Source organism: Schistocerca gregaria, chromosome 4 (assembly GCF_023897955.1).
Source record: "Schistocerca gregaria isolate iqSchGreg1 chromosome 4, iqSchGreg1.2, whole genome shotgun sequence".
Classification (NCBI taxonomy): domain Eukaryota; kingdom Metazoa; phylum Arthropoda; class Insecta; order Orthoptera; family Acrididae; genus Schistocerca; species Schistocerca gregaria.
Window position 1 is genome coordinate 53393271 of NC_064923.1, and position 16477 is coordinate 53409747.

Here is a 16477-nt window from a genome sequence, read left to right on the forward strand (position 1 = left end):
ACAGTAGTAATGCTGTCAACACGCCACTGATGTCGTAGCACTCTCTGCTGGACAGTGTTAGTGCTGTCCACACGCCACTCCTGTCGTAGCACTCTCAGCTGGACAGTGCTAATACTGTCCACATGCCATTGCTGACGTAGCACTCTCTGCTGGACAGTGCTAATACTGTCCACACGTCACTGCTATCATAGCACTCTATGCTGGCCGGTGCTAATAATGTCCACACGCCACTGCCATCGTAGCACTCTCTTCTGGACGGTGCTAATGCTGTCCACACGCCACTGCCATCTTAGCACTCTCAGGTGGACAGTGCTAATACTGTCCACACGCATCTGCTATCGTAGCATTCTCTGCTGGACAGTGATAATACTGTCCACACACCACTGCTATCGTAGCACTCTCTGCTGACGGTGTTAATAATGTCCACGCGTCACTGCCATCGTAGCACTCTCTGCTGCACAGTGCTAATACTGTCCACACGCCAATGCTGACGTAGCACTCTCTGCTGGACAGTGCTAATGCTGTCCACACGCCACTGCTGTCGTAGCACTCTCTGCTGACAGTGGTAATGCTGTCAACACGCCACAGCTGTCGTAGCACTCTCTGCTGGACAGTGGTAATGCTGTCAACACGCCACTACTGTCGTAGCACTCTCTGCTGGACAGTGCTAATACTGTCCACACGCCACTGCTGTCGTTGCAATCTCTGCTGGACAGTGCTTATACTGTCCACATGCAACTGCTATCGTAGCACTCTGTGCTGCACGGTGCTAATACTGTCCACACACCACTGCTGTCGTAGCACTCTCTGCTGGACAGTGCTAATACTGTCCACACGCCACTGCTATCGTAGCATTCTCTGCTGGACGTTGCTAATACTGTCCACACACCACTGCTGTAGTAGCACTCTCTGCTGGACAGTGCTAATACTGTCCACACGCCACTGCTGTTGTAGCACTCACTGCTGGACAGTGCTATTACTGTCCACACGCCACTGCTGTCGTAGCACTCTCTGCTGAACAATGCTAATACTGTCCACAAGCCACTGCTGTCGTAGCACACTCGTCTGGACAGTGCTAATGCTGTTCACACGCCAGTGCTGTCGTAGCACCCTCTGCTTGACAGTGGTAATGCTGTCAACACGCCACTGCTGTCGTAGCACTCTCTGCTGGACAGTGCTAGTGCTGTCCACATGCCACTGCTGTCGTAGCACCCTTTGCTGGACAGTGCTAATACTGTCCACACGCCACTGCTGACGTACCACTCTCTGCTGGACAGTGCTAATACTGTCCAAACGCCACTGCTATCGTAGCACTCTCTGCTGACGGTGCTAATACTGTCCACACGCCACTGCCATCGTAGCACTCTCTGCTGCATGGTGCTAATACTGTCCACACACCACTGCCGACGTAGCACTCTCTACTGGACGCTGCTAATACTGCCCACACGCCACTGCTATCGTAGCACTCTCTGCTGACGGTCCTAATACTGTCCACACGCCACTGATGTAGTAGCACACTCGTCTGGACAGTGCTAATGCTGTCCACACGCCACTGATGTAGTAGCACTCTCTGCTTTACAGTACTAGTGTTGTCCACACGCCACTGCTGTCGTAGCACTCTTTGCTGGACAGTGCTAATACTGTCCACACACCACTGCTGACATAGCACTCTCTGCTGGACAGTGCTTATACTGTCCTCACGCCACTGCTATCGTAGCACTCTCTGCTGACGGTGGTAATACTGTCCGCACCTCACTGCCATCGTAGCACTCTCTGCTGCACGGTGCTAATACTGTCCACACGCCACTGCCGTCGTAGCACTCTCTGATGGTCAGTGCTAATACTGTCCACACGCCACTGCTGTCGTAGCACACTCGTCTGGACAGTGCAAATGCTGTCCACACGCGAGTGCTGCCGTAGCACCCTCTGCTGGACAGTGATAATGCTGTCAATACACTACTGCTGTCGTAGCACTCTCTGCTGGACAGTGCTAGTGCTGTCCACATGCCACTGCTGTCGTAGCACTCTCTGCTGGACAGTGCTAATACTGTCCACACACCACTGCTGACGTAGCACTCTCTGCTGGACAGTGCTAATACTGTCCACACGCCATTGCTGTCGTAGCACCCTCTGCTGGACAGTGCTAATGCTGTCCACATGCCAGTGCTGTCGTAGCACTCTCTGCTGGACAGTGCTAATACTGTCCACACGCCACTGATGTAGTAGCACTCTCTGCTGGACAGTTCTAATAGTGTCCACACGCCACTGCTATCGTAGCATTCTCTGCTGGACAGTGCTAATACTGTCCACACGCCACTGCTATCGTAGCACTCTCTGCTGACGGTGCTAATACTGTCCACACGCCACTGCCATCGTAGCACTCTCTGTTGCACGGTGCTAATACTGTCCACACGCCACTGCTGACGTAGCACTCTCTGCTGGACAGTGCTAATCCTGTCCACACGCCACTGCTGTAGTAGCACTCGCTGCTGGACAGTGCTAATACTGTCCACACGCCACTGCTGTCGTAGCACTCTCTGTTGGACAGTGCTAATACTGTCCACACGCCACTGCTGTCGTAGCACTCTCTGCTGAACAATGCTAATACTGTCCACACGCCACTGCTGTTGTAGCACACTCGTCTGGACAGTGCTAATGCTGTCCACATGCCAGTGCTGTCGTTGCACCCTCTGCTTGACAGTAGTAATGCTGTCAACACGCCACTGCTGTGTAAGCACTCTCTGGTGGACAGTGCTATTGCTGTCCACATGCCACTGCTGTCGTAGCACTCTCTGCTGGACAGTGGTAATACTGTCTACACGCTACTGCTGATGTAGCACTCTTTGCTGGACAGTGCTAATACTGTCCACACGCCACTGCTCTCATAGCACTCTCTGCTGCATGGTGCTAATACTGTCCACACGCCACTGCTGACGTAGCACTCTCTACTGGACGCTGCTAATACTGTCCACACGCCACTGCTATCGTAGCACTCTCTGCAGACGGTGCTAATACTGTCCACACGCCACTGCTGTAGTAGCACTCTCTGCTGGACAATGCTAATACTGTCCACACGCCACTGCCGTCGTAGCACTCTCTGATGGTCAGTGCTAACACTGTCCACACGCCACTGCTGTCGTAGCACACTCGTCTGGACAGTGCTAATGCTGTCCACACGCCAGTGCTTTCGTAGCACCCTCTGCTGGACAGTGGTAATGCTGTCAACACGCCACTGCTGTCGTAGCACTCTCTGCTGGACAGTGCTAGTGCTGTCCACATGCCACTACTGTCGTAGCACTCTCTGCTGGACAGTGCTAATACTGTCCACACGCCACTGCTGACGTAGCACTCTCTGCTGGACAGTGCTAAAACTGTCCACACGCCACTGCTGTCGTAGCACCCTCTGCTGGACAGTGCTAATGCTGTCCACATGCCAGTGCTGTCGTAGCACTCTCTGCTGGACAGTGCTAATACTGTCCACACGCCACTGATGTAGTAGCACTCTCTGCTTTACAGCGCTAGTGTTGTCCACACGCCACTGCTGTCGTAGCACTCTTTGCTGGACAGTGCTAATACTGTACACATACCACTGCTGACGTAGCTCTCTCTGCTGGACAGTGCTAATACTGTCCTCACGCCACTGCTATCGTAGCACTCTCTGCTGACGGTGCTAATACTGTCCACACCTCACTGCCATCGTAGCACTCTCTGCTGCACGGTGCTAATACTGTCCACACGCCACTGCTGACATAGCACTCTCTGCTGGGCAGTGCTATTACTGTTCACCCGCCACTGCTGTCGTAGCACTCCCTGCTGAACAGTGCTAATACTAAACACACGCCACTGCTGTCGTAGCACTCTCTGGTGGACAGTGCTAGTGCTGTCCACACGCCACTGGGTCGTAGCACTCTCTGCTGGACAGTACTAATACTGTCCACATGCCATTGGTGACGTAGCACTCTCTGCTCGACAGTGCTAATGCTGTCCACACGAAACTGCTATCGTAGCACTCTCCGCTGGACAGTGCTAATACTGTCCACACACAACTGCTAACGTACCACTCTCTGCTGGACAGTGCTAATAATGTCCACATGGAACTGCTATCGTACCACTCTCTGCTGGACAGTGTTAATACTGTCCACACGCCACTGCTATCGAAGCACTTTCTGCTGGAGTGTGCTAATGCTGCCCACACGCCACTGCCATCGTAGCACTCTCTGCTGGAGCGTGCTAATGCTGTCCACACGCCACTGCTCTCTTAGCACTCTCTGCTGGACAGTGGTAATGTTGTCAATATGCCACTGCTGTCGAAGCACTATCTGCCGGACAGTGCAAGTGCTGTCCACACGAAACTGCTATCGTAGCACTCTCTGCTGGACAGTGCTAATACTGTCCACACACCACTGCTGTCGTAGCACTCTCTTCTGGACATTACTAATACTGTCCACACACCACTGCTATCGTAGCACTCTCTGCTGGACAGTGCTAATACTGTCCACACGCAACTGCTATCGTAGCAGTCTCTGCTAGACGGTGCTAATACTGTCCCCACGCCATTGCCATCGTATCACTCCCTGCTGGAGTGTGCTAATACTGTCCACACGCCACTGACATCGTAGCACTCTCTGCGGGACATTGCTAATACTCTCCACACACCACTGCTATCGATGCACTCTCTGCTGGACAGTGCTAATACTCTCCACACAAAACTGCTATCATAGCACTCTCTGCTGGACAGTGCTAATACTGTCCACACACCACAGCTATCATAGCACTCTCTGCTAGACAGTGCTAATACTGTCCACACAAAACTTCTATCAGAGCACTCTCTGCTTTACAGTGCTAATACTGTCCACACGCCACTGCTATTGTAGCACTCTCTGCAGGACATTGCTAATACTGTCTACACGCCACTGCAATCGTAGCAGTCTCTGCTGGACGGTGCTAATACTGTCCACACGCCACTGCCATCGTAGCACTCTCTGCTGGACATTGCTAATACTGTATACACACCACTGCTATCGAAGCACTCTCTGCTGGACAGTGCTAATACTCTCCACACGAAACTGCTATCGTACCACTCTCTGCTGGACAGTGCTAATACTGTCCACACACCACAGCTATCGTAGCACTCTCTGCTGGACAGTGCTAATACTGTCCACACGAAACTGCTATCGTAGCACTCTCTGCTGGACAGTGCTAATATTGTCCACACGCCACTGCTATTGTAGCACTCTCTGCTGGACATTGCCAATACTGTCCACACACCACTTCTATCGAAGCACTCTCTGCTGGACAGTAATAATACTCTCCACAGGCCATTGCTATTGTAGCACTCTCTGCTGGACAGAGCTGATACTCTCCAAACGCCACTGCTATCGTAGCACTCTCTGTTGGACGGTACTAATACTGTCCACACGCCACTGCCATTGTAGCACTCTCTGCTGGATGGTGCTAATGCTGTCGACACGCCATTGCCATCGTAGCACTCTCTGCTGGACAGTGCTAATACTGTCCACACGCCACTGATGTAGTAGCACTCTCTGCTGGACAGTGCTAATACTGTCCACACGCTGCTACTGTGGCTGCACTCTCTGCTGGACAGCACTAATACTCTCCACACGCCACTGCTATCGTAGCACTCTCTGCTGGACGGTGCTAATACTGTCCACACGCCACTGCCATCATAGCACTCTCTGCTGGATGGTGCTAAAGCCGTCCACACGCCACTGCCATCATAGCACTCTCTGCTGGACAGTGCTAATACTGTCCACACGCCACTGATGTAGTAGCACTCTCCGGTGGACAGTGCTAGTGCTGTCCACACGCCAATGCTGTCGAGGCACTCTCTGCTGGACAGTACTAATACTGTCCACATGCCACTGGTGACGTAGCACTCTCTGCTAGACAGTGCTAATGCTGTCCACACGAAACTCCTATCGTAGCACTCTCTGCTGGACAGTGCTAATACTGTCCACACACAACTGCTATCGTAGCACTTTCTGCAGGACAGTGCTAATACTGTCCACATGAAACTGCTATCGTACCACTCTCTGCTGGACAGTGCTAATACTGTGCACACGCCACTGCTATCGTAGCACTCTCTTCTGGACATTGCTAATACTGTCCACACACCACTGCTGTCGTAGCACTCTCTGCTGGACAGTGCTAATACCGTCCACAAGCCACTGCCATCGTATCACTCTCTGCTGGACCGTGTTAATACTGTCCACACGCCACTGCCGTCGTAGCACTCTCTGATGGTCAGTGCTAACACTGTCCACACGCCACTGCTGTCGTAGCACACTCGTCTGGACAGTGCTAATGCTGTCCACACGCCAGTGCTTTCGTAGCACCCTCTGCTGGACAGTGGTAATGCTGTCAACACGCCACTGCTATCGTAGCACTCTCTTCTGGACATTGCTAATACTGTCCACACACCACTGCTGTCAAAGCACACTCTGCCGGACAGTGCTAGTGCTGTCCACACGCCACTGCTGTCGTAGCACTCTCTGCTGGACAGTGCTAATACTGTCCACACGCCACTGCTGACATAGCACTCTCTGCTGGACAGTGCTAATACTGTCCACACGAAACTGCTATCGTAGCACTCTCTGCTGGACAGTGCTAATACTGTCCACACACCACTGCTATCGTAGCACTCTCTGCTGGACAGTGCTAATACTGTCCACATGAAACTGCTATCGTAGCACTCTCTGCTGGACGGTGCTAATACTGTCCACACATCACTGATGTAGAAGCACTCTCTGCTGGACAGTGGTAATACTGTCCACACGCCACTGCTGTCGAAGCACTCTCTGCAGGACAATGCTAATACTCTTCACACGCCACTGCTATCGTAGCACTCTCTGCTGGACGGTGCTAATACTGTCCACACGCCACTGCTGACATAGCACTCTCTGATGGACAGTGCTAATACTGTCCACACGAAACTGCTATCCTAGCACTCTCTGCTGGACAGTGCTAATACTATCCACACACCACTGATATCGTAGCACTCTCTCCTTGACAGTGCTAATACTGTCTACACGAAACTGCTATTGTAGCACTCTCTGCTGGACAGTGCTAATACTGTCCACATGCCACTGCTATCGAAGCACTCTCTCCTGGTTAGTGGTAAATTTGTCCACACACCACTGATGTAGTAGCACTCTCTGCTGGACAGTGCTAATACTGTCCACACGCTACTGCTGATGTAGCTCTCTCTGCTGGACAGCCCTAATACTGTCCACACGCCACTGCCGTAGTAGCTCTTTCTGATGGACAGTGCTAATACTGTCCACACGACACATCTGTCGTAGCACTCTCTGCTGGACAGTGCTAATGCTGTCCACACGCCACTGCTGTCATAGCGCTCTCTGCTAGACAGTGGTAATGCTGTCAACACACCACTGCTGTCGTAGCTCTCTCTGCTGGACAATGCTAGTGCTGTCCACACGCCACTGCTGTCGTAGCACTCTCTGCTGGACAGTGCTACTACGGTCCACTCGCCACTGCCATCGTAGCACCCTCTGCTGGACGTGCTAATACTGTCCACACGCCACTGCCATCGTAGCACTCTCTGCTGGAGCGTGCTAATGCTGTCCACACGCCACTGCTCTCTTAGCACTCTCTGCTGGACAGTGGTAATGTTGTCAATATGCCACTGCTGTCGAAGCACTATCTGCCGGACAGTGCAAGTGCTGTCCACACGAAACTGCTATCGTAGCACTCTCTGCTGGACAGTGCTAATACTGTCCACACACCACTGCTGTCGTAGCACTCTCTTCTGGACATTACTAATACTGTCCACACACCACTGCTATCGTAGCACTCTCTGCTGGACAGTGCTAATACTGTCCACACGCAACTGCTATCGTAGCAGTCTCTGCTAGACGGTGCTAATACTGTCCCCACGCCATTGCCATCGTATCACTCCCTGCTGGACCGTGTTAATACTGTCCACACGCCACTGCCATCGTAGCACTCTCTGCTGGAGTGTGCTAATGCTGTCCACACGCCACTGCCATCGTAGCACTCTCTGCTGGAGAATCCTAATGCTGTCGACACGCCACTGTTCTCATAGCACTCTCTGCTGGACAGTGGTAATGTTGACAACATGCCACTGCTGTCAAAGCACACTCTGCCGGACAGTGCTAGTGCTGTCCACACGCCACTGCTGTCGTAGCACTCTCTGCTGGACAGTGCTAATACTGTCCACACGCCACTGCTGACATAGCACTCTCTGCTGGACAGTGCTAATACTGTCCACACGAAACTGCTATCGTAGCACTCTCTGCTGGACAGTGCTAATACTGTCCACACACCACTGCTATCGTAGCACTCTCTGCTGGACAGTGCTAATACTGTCCACATGAAACTGCCATCGTAGCACTCTCTGCTGGAGAATCCTAATTCTGTCGACACGCCACTGTTCTCATAGCACTCTCTGCTGGACAGTGGTAATGTTGTCAATATGCCACTGCTGTCGAAGCACTATCTGCCGGACAGTGCAAGTGCTGTCCACACGAAACTGCTATCGTAGCACTCTCTGCTGGACAGTGTTAGTGCTGTCCACACGCCACTGCTGTCGTAGCACTCTCAGCTGGACAGTGCTAATATTGTCCACATGCCATTGCTGACGTAGCACTCTCTGCTGGACAGTGCTAATACTGTCCACACGTCACTGCTATCATAGCACTCTATGCTGGCCGGTGCTAATAATGTCCACACGCCACTGCCATCGTAGCACTCTCTTCTGGACGGTGCTAATGCTGTCCACACACCACTGCCATCTTAGCACTCTGAGGTGGACAGTGCTAATACTGTCCACACGCATCTGCTATCGTAGCATTCTCTGCTGGACAGTGCTAATACTGTCCACACGCCACTGCTATCGTAGCACTCTCTGCTGACGGTGTTAATAATGTCCACACGTCACTGCCATCGTAGCACTCTCTGCTGGACAGTGCTAATACTCTCCACAAGCCACTGCTATCGTAGCATTCTCTGCTGGACGTTGCTAATACTGTCCACACGCCACTGCTGTAGTAGCACTCTCTGCTGGACAGTGCTAATACTGTCCACACGCCACTGCTGTCGTAGCACTCTCTGCTGGACAGTGCTAATACTGTCCACACGCCACTGCTGTCGTAGCACTCTCTGCTGAACAATGCTAATACTGTCCACAAGCCACTGCTGTCGTAGCACACTCGTGTGGACAGTGCTAATGCTGTTCACACGGCAGTGCTGTCGTAGCACCCTCTGCTTGACAGTGGTAATGCTGTCCACACGCCCTTGCCATCGTAGCACTCTCTGCTGGACGGTGCTAATGCTGTGCACACGCCACTGCCATTGTAGCACTCTCTGCTGGACAGTGCTAATACTGTCCAAACGCCACTGCTATCGTAGCACTCTCTGCTGGACAGTGCTAATACTGCCCACACGCCACTGCTATCGTAGCACTCTCTGCTGACGGTCCTAATACTGTCCACACGCCACTGATGTAGTAGCACACTCGTCTGGACAGTACTAATGCTGTCCACACGCCACTGCTGTCGTAGCACCCTCTGCTGGACAGTGCTAATACTGTCCACACGAAACTATTATCGTAGCACTCTCTGCTGGACAGTGCTTATACTGTCCACACGCCACTGCTGTCGTAGCACTATCTGCTGGACAGTGCTATTGCTGTCCACACGCCACTGCTGTCGTAGCACTCTCTGCTGGACAGTAGTAATGCTGTCAACACGCCACTGCTGTCGTAGCACTCTCTGCTGGACAGTGTTAGTGCTGTCCACACGCCACTGCTGTCGTAGCACTCTCAGCTGGACAGTGCTAATACTGTCCACACGCCATTGCTGACGTAGCACTCTCTGCTGGACAGTGCTAATACTGTCCACACGTCACTGCTATCATAGCACTCTATGCTGGACGGTGCTAATACTGTCCACACGCCACTGCCATCGTAGCACTCTCTTCTGGACGGTGCTAATGCTGTCCACACGCCACTGCCATCGTAGCATTCTCTGCTGGACGTTGCTAATACTGTCCACACGCCACTGCTGTAGTAGCACTCTCTGCTGGACAGTGCTAATACTGTCCACACGCCACTGCTGTAGTAGCACTCTCTGCTGAACAATGCTAATACTGTCCACAAGCCACTGCTGTCGTAGCACACTCGGTTGGAAAGTGCTAATGCTGTCCACACGCCAGTGCTGTCGTAGCACCCTCTGCTTGACAGTGGTAATGCTGTCAACACGCCACTGCTGTCGTAGCACTCTCTGCTGGACAGTGCTAGTGCTGTCCACATGCCACTGCTGTCGTAGCACTCTCTGCTGGACAGTGCTAATACTGTCCACACGCCACTGCTGACGTAGCACTCTCTGCTGGACAGTGCTAATACTGTCCAAACGCCACTGCTATCGTAGCACTCTCTGCTGACGGTGCTAATACTGTCCACACGCCACTGCCATCGTAGCACTCTCTGCTGCATGGTGCTAATACTGTCCACACGCCACTGCTGACATAGCACTCTCTACTGGACGCTGCTAATACTGCCCACACGCCACTGCTATCGTAGCACTCTCTGCTGACGGTGCTAATACTGTCCACACGCCACTGATGTAGTAGCACACTCGTCTGGACAGTGCTAGTGCTGTCCACACGCCAGTGCTGTCGTAGCACACTCTGCTGGACAGTGGTAATGCTGTCCACACGCCACTGATATAGTAGCACTCTCTGCTTTACAGTACTAGTGTTGTCCACACGCCACTGCTGTCATAGCACTCTTTGCTGGACAGTGCTAATACTGTCCACACACCACTGCTGACATAGCACTCTCTGCTGGACAGTGCTAATACTGTCCTCACGCCACTGCTATCGTAGCACTCTCTGCTGACGGTGCTAATACTGTCCGCACCTCACTGCCATCGTAGCACTCTCTGCTGCACGGTGCTTATACTGTCCACACGCCACTGCCGACGTAGCACTCTCTGATGGTCAGTGTTAATACTGTCCACACGCCACTGCTGTCGTAGCACACTCGTCTGGACAGTGCTAATGCTGTCCACACGCCAGTGCTCTCGTAGCACCCTCTGCTGGACAGTGGTAATGCTGTCAATACGCTACTGCTGTTGTAGCACTCTCTGCTGGACAGTGCTAGTGCTGTCCACATGCCACTGCTGTCGTAGCACTCTCTGCTGGACAGTGCTAATACTGTCCACACACCACTGCTGACGTAGCACTCTCTGCTGGACAGTGCTAATACTGTCAACACGCCACTGCTGTCGTAGCAGCCTCTGCTGGACAGTGCTAATGCTGTCCACATGCCAGTACTGTCGTAGCACTCTCTGCTGGACAGTGCTAATACTGTCCACACGCCACTGATGTAGTAGCACTCTCTGCTGGACAGTGCTGGTGCTGGCCACACGCCACTGATGTCGTAGTACTCTCTGCTCGACAATGCTAATACTGTCCACACGCCACTGCCCTCGTAGCACTCTCTGCTGGACGGTGCTAATGCTGTCCACTTGCCAGTGCTGTCGTAGCACTCTCTGCTGAACAATGCTAATACTGTCCACACGCCACTGCCATCGTAGCACTCTCTTCTGGACGGTGCTAATGCTGTCCACACGCCACTGCCATCGTAGCATTCTCTGCTGGACGTTGCTAATACTGTCCACACGCCACTGCTGTAGTAGCACTCTCTGCTGGACAGTGCTAATACTGTCCACACGCCACTGCTGTAGTAGCACTCTCTGCTGAACAATGCTAATACTGTCCACAAGCCACTGCTGTCGTAGCACACTCGTCTGGAAAGTGCTAATGCTGTCCACACGCCAGTGCTGTCGTAGCACCCTCTGCTTGACAGTGGTAATGCTGTCAACACGCCACTGCTGTCGTAGCACTCTCTGCTAGACAGTGCTAGTGCTGTCCACATGCCACTGCTGTCGTAGCACTCTCTGCTGGACAGTGCTAATACTGTCCACACGCCACTGCTGACGTAGCAGTCTCTGCTGGACAGTGCTAATACTGTCCAAACGCCACTGCTATCGTAGCACTCTCTGCTGACGGTGCTAATACTGTCCACACGCCACTGCCATCGTAGCACTCTCTGCTGCATGGTGCTAATACTGTCCACACGCCACTGCTGACGTAGCACTCTCTACTGGACGCTGCTAATACTGCCCACACGCCACTGATATCGTAGCACTCTCTGCTGACGGTGCTAATACTGTCCACACGTCACTGATGTAGTAGCACACTCGTCTGGACAGTGCTAGTGCTGTCCACACGCCAGTGCTGTCGTAGCACCCTCTGCTGGACAGTGGTAATGCTGTCCACACGCCACTGATATAGTAGCACTCTCTGCTTTACAGTACTAGTGTTGTCCACACGCCACTGCTGTCGTAGCACTCTTTGCTGGACAGTGCTAATACTGTCCACACACCACTGCTGACATAGCACTCTCTGCTGGACAGTGCTAATACTGTCCTCACGCCACTGCTATCGTAGCACTCTCTGCTGACGGTGCTAATACTGTCCGCACCTCACTGCCATCGTAGCACTCTCTGCTGCACGGTGCTAATACTGTCCACACGCCACTGCCGACGTAGCACTCTCTGATGGTCAGTGTTAATACTGTCCACACGCCACTGCTGTCGTAGCACACTCGTCTGGACAGTGCTAATGCTGTCCACACGCCAGTGCTGTCGTAGCACCCTCTGCTGGACAGTGGTAATGCTGTCAATACGCTACTGCTGTTGTAGCACTCTCTGCTGGACAGTGCTAGTGCTGGCCACACGCCACTGATGTCGTAGTACTCTCTGCTCGACAATGCTAATACTGTCCACACGCCACTGCTCTCGTAGCACTCTCTGCTGGACGGTGCTAATGCTGTCCACTTGCCAGTGCTGTCGTAGCACTCTCTGCTGAACAATGCTAATACTGTCCACACGCCACTGCCATCGTAGCACTCTCTTCTGGACGGTGCTAATGCTGTCCACATGCCACTGCCATCGTAGCACTCTCTGCTGCATGGTGCTAATACTGTCCACACGCCACTGCTGACGTAGCACTCTCTACTGGACGCTGCTAATACTGCCCACACGCCACTGCTATCGTAGCACTCTCTGCTGACGGTGCTAATACTGTCCACACGCCACTGATGTAGTAGCACACTCGTCTGGACAGTGCTAATGCTGTCCACACGCCAGTGCTGTCGTAGCACCCTCTGCTGGACAGTGGTAATGCTGTCCACACGCCACTGATATAGTAGCACTCTCTGCTTTACAGTACTAGTGTTGTCCACACGCCACTGCTGTCGTAGCACTCTTTGCTGGACAGTGCTAATACTGTCCACACACCACTGCTGACATAGCACTCTCTGCTGGACAGTGCTAATACTGTCCTCACGCCACTGCTATCGTAGCACTCTCTGCTGACGGTGCTAATACTGTCCGCACCTCACTGCCATCGTAGCACTCTCTGCTGCACGGTGCTAATACTGTCCACACGCCACTGCCGACGTAGCACTCTCTGATGGTCAGTGCTAATACTGTCCACACGCCACTGCTGTCGTAGCACACTCGTCTGAACAGTGCTAATGCTGTCCACACGCCAGTGCTGTCGTAGCACCCTCTGCTGGACAGTGGTAATGCTGTCAATACGCTACTGCTGTTGTAGCACTCTCTGCTGGACAGTGCTAGTGCTGTCCACATGCCACTGCTGTCGTAGCACTCTCTGCTGGACAGTGCTAATACTGTCCACACACCACTGCTGACGTAGCACTCTCTGCTGGACAGTGCTAATACTGTCCACACGCCACTGCTGTCGTAGCACCCTCTGCTGGACAGTGCTAATGCTGTCCACATGCCAGTGCTGTCGTAGCACTCTCTGCTGGACAGTGCTAATACTGTCCACACGCCACTGATATAGTAGCACTTTCTGCTGGACAGAGCTAGTGCTGTCCACACGCCACTGATGTCGTAGTACTCTCTGCTCGACAATGCTAATACTGTCCACACGCCACTGCTCTCGTAGCACTCTCTGCTGGACGGTGCTAATGCTGTCCACTTGCCAGTGCTGTCGTAGCACTCTCTGCTGAACAATGCTAATACTGTCCACACGCCACTGCTGTCGTAGCACACTCGTCTGGACAGTGCTAATGCTGTCCACATGCCAGTGCTGTCGTAGCACCCTCTTCTGGACAGTAGTAATGCTGTCAACACGCCACTGCTGTCGTAGCACTCTCTGGTGGACAATGCTAGTGCTGTCCACATGCCACTGCTGTCGTAGCACCCTCTGCTGGACAATGCTAATACTGTCCACACTCCACTGCCGTCGTAGCACTCTCTGATGGTCAGTGCTAATACTGTCCACACGCCACTGCTGTCGTAGCACACTCGTCTGGACAGTGCTAATGCTGTCCACACGCCAGTGCTGTCGTAGCACCCTCTGCTGGACAGTGGTAATGCTGTCAACACGCCACTGCTGTCGTAGCACTCTCTGCTGGACAGTGCTAGTGCTGTCCACATGCCACTGCTGTCGTAGCACTCTCTGCTGGACAGTGCTAATACTGTCCACACGCCACTGCTGACGTAGCACTCTCTGCTGGACAGTGCTAAAACTGTCCACACGCCACTGCTGTCGTAGCACCCTCTGCTGGACAGTGCTAATGCTGTCCACATGCCAGTGCTGTCGTAGCACTCTCTGCTGGACAGTGCTAATACTGTCCACACGCCACTGATGTAGTAGCACTCTCTGCTTTACAGCGCTAGTGTTGTCCACACGCCACTGCTGTCGTAGCACTCTTTGCTGGACAGTGCTAATACTGTCCACATACCACTGCTGACGTAGCTCTCTCTGCTGGACAGTGCTAATACTGTCCTCACGCCACTGCTATCGTAGCACTCTCTGCTGACGGTGCTAATACTGTCCACACCTCACTGCCATCGTAGCACTCTCTGCTGCACGGTGCTAATACTGTCCACACACCACTGCTGACGTAGCACTCTTTGCTGGACAGTGCTAATACTGTCCACACGCCACTGCTCTCATAGCACTCTCTGCTGACGGTGCTAGTACTGTCCACACGCCACTGCTATTGTAGCACTCTCTACTGGACGGTGCTAATACTGTCCACACGCCACTGCTGAAGTAGCACTCTCTGCTGGACAGTGCTAATACTGTCCACATGCCACTGCTGACGTAGCACTCTCTACTGACGGCGCTAATACTGTCCATACGCCACTGCAATCGTAGCACTCTCTGCTGGACGGTGCTAATACTTTCCGACCACTGAGCCGATACTGAGCGGCTGAGGCTGGTACGAGCGGCGCGTTACTTCTGTGCCCTTCAGGTGCAGTTACAATACCCAAAGGAGGAACCAGATAGGTTGAGGAGGGTGAAGGGCAATTGGTAAGAAGGCAGTTAAGACGAGGAGATATTCAGTTGCATATAACCAATAGATTTGATCAACTGTCAGAGTTGAGTGGAGAAGAGTCTCTTGCAGCCTCGGATGTAAAAACGATGTAGCAGTCGTCATCAGTTAAAGAGTCTAAGTCAGTTGCTAATTGCAACAGAAAGAAGAAGGTTCTGTTGCTATTTAATTAGCATGGCAGAGGCGTGGGCCAGAAGCTGCAGAAAGTGTTTGGGACTGAGTATGAGGTCAGCAGAATTGTGAAGCCTAGTGCAGAGTTGGCTCAGGCGACAAATCAAAGGCGAGTTATATAATAATTTTACGAAAGAGGATCAGGAAGTTGTTGTGGATGGAGCAGAGCTTATTCTTGATAAGGATGGGGAGTGTGATGTAGATGGTGACCTGGTCAATATCTCTACACAAACTGGCGGCACTATTGTGCACTTCGTGCAACTGTTTCAGCGTCATGATAGATCTTATATTAATGCTGCTGTTAGGTGTGTTACCATGGGTTTTGAGAAGCTAATGTTGGCAGAAGGCATGGCTCACATTGTAGTGACGCCAGTTCAGTCTATCAATAGATCGGGTTTCACTTGATGTGGCCTGCACATTAATAGGTATGGGAAGGGGAGGCTGACAAAGAATATAGGTGACAGTGTAGTGTGCGGTGGTGGCATCATTCATGGAAAAATTCCTTTAGTTGTTGGTGTTAGAGTTGCAACTTTTTTAGGTTGAAGTCAGCTGATAGGTATGCTTGCTTAAAGGAAATCCATCTAACAAAGGAATCACGTTCAGAGGAGGTCAGGTACCCAAGTAGGGCAGGAATTAGCATACTTCACAAAAATATAAGAGGCTTTATTTATAAATGTAGTGAACTGCTTATAGATTTCGACTAACATTATTGGTATGTAGGACAACCACTTAAATAATTTGACCAGTCAGAGGCTTCCTTTACAAGGGTACAGATTAGCTGGCTGTTTTTCAAGGAGTTCTTTGATGAGTGGGGGTGTGGGCATGTAAGTAAAAAATAGTATTCCATTTGAGTCTGTAGACGTA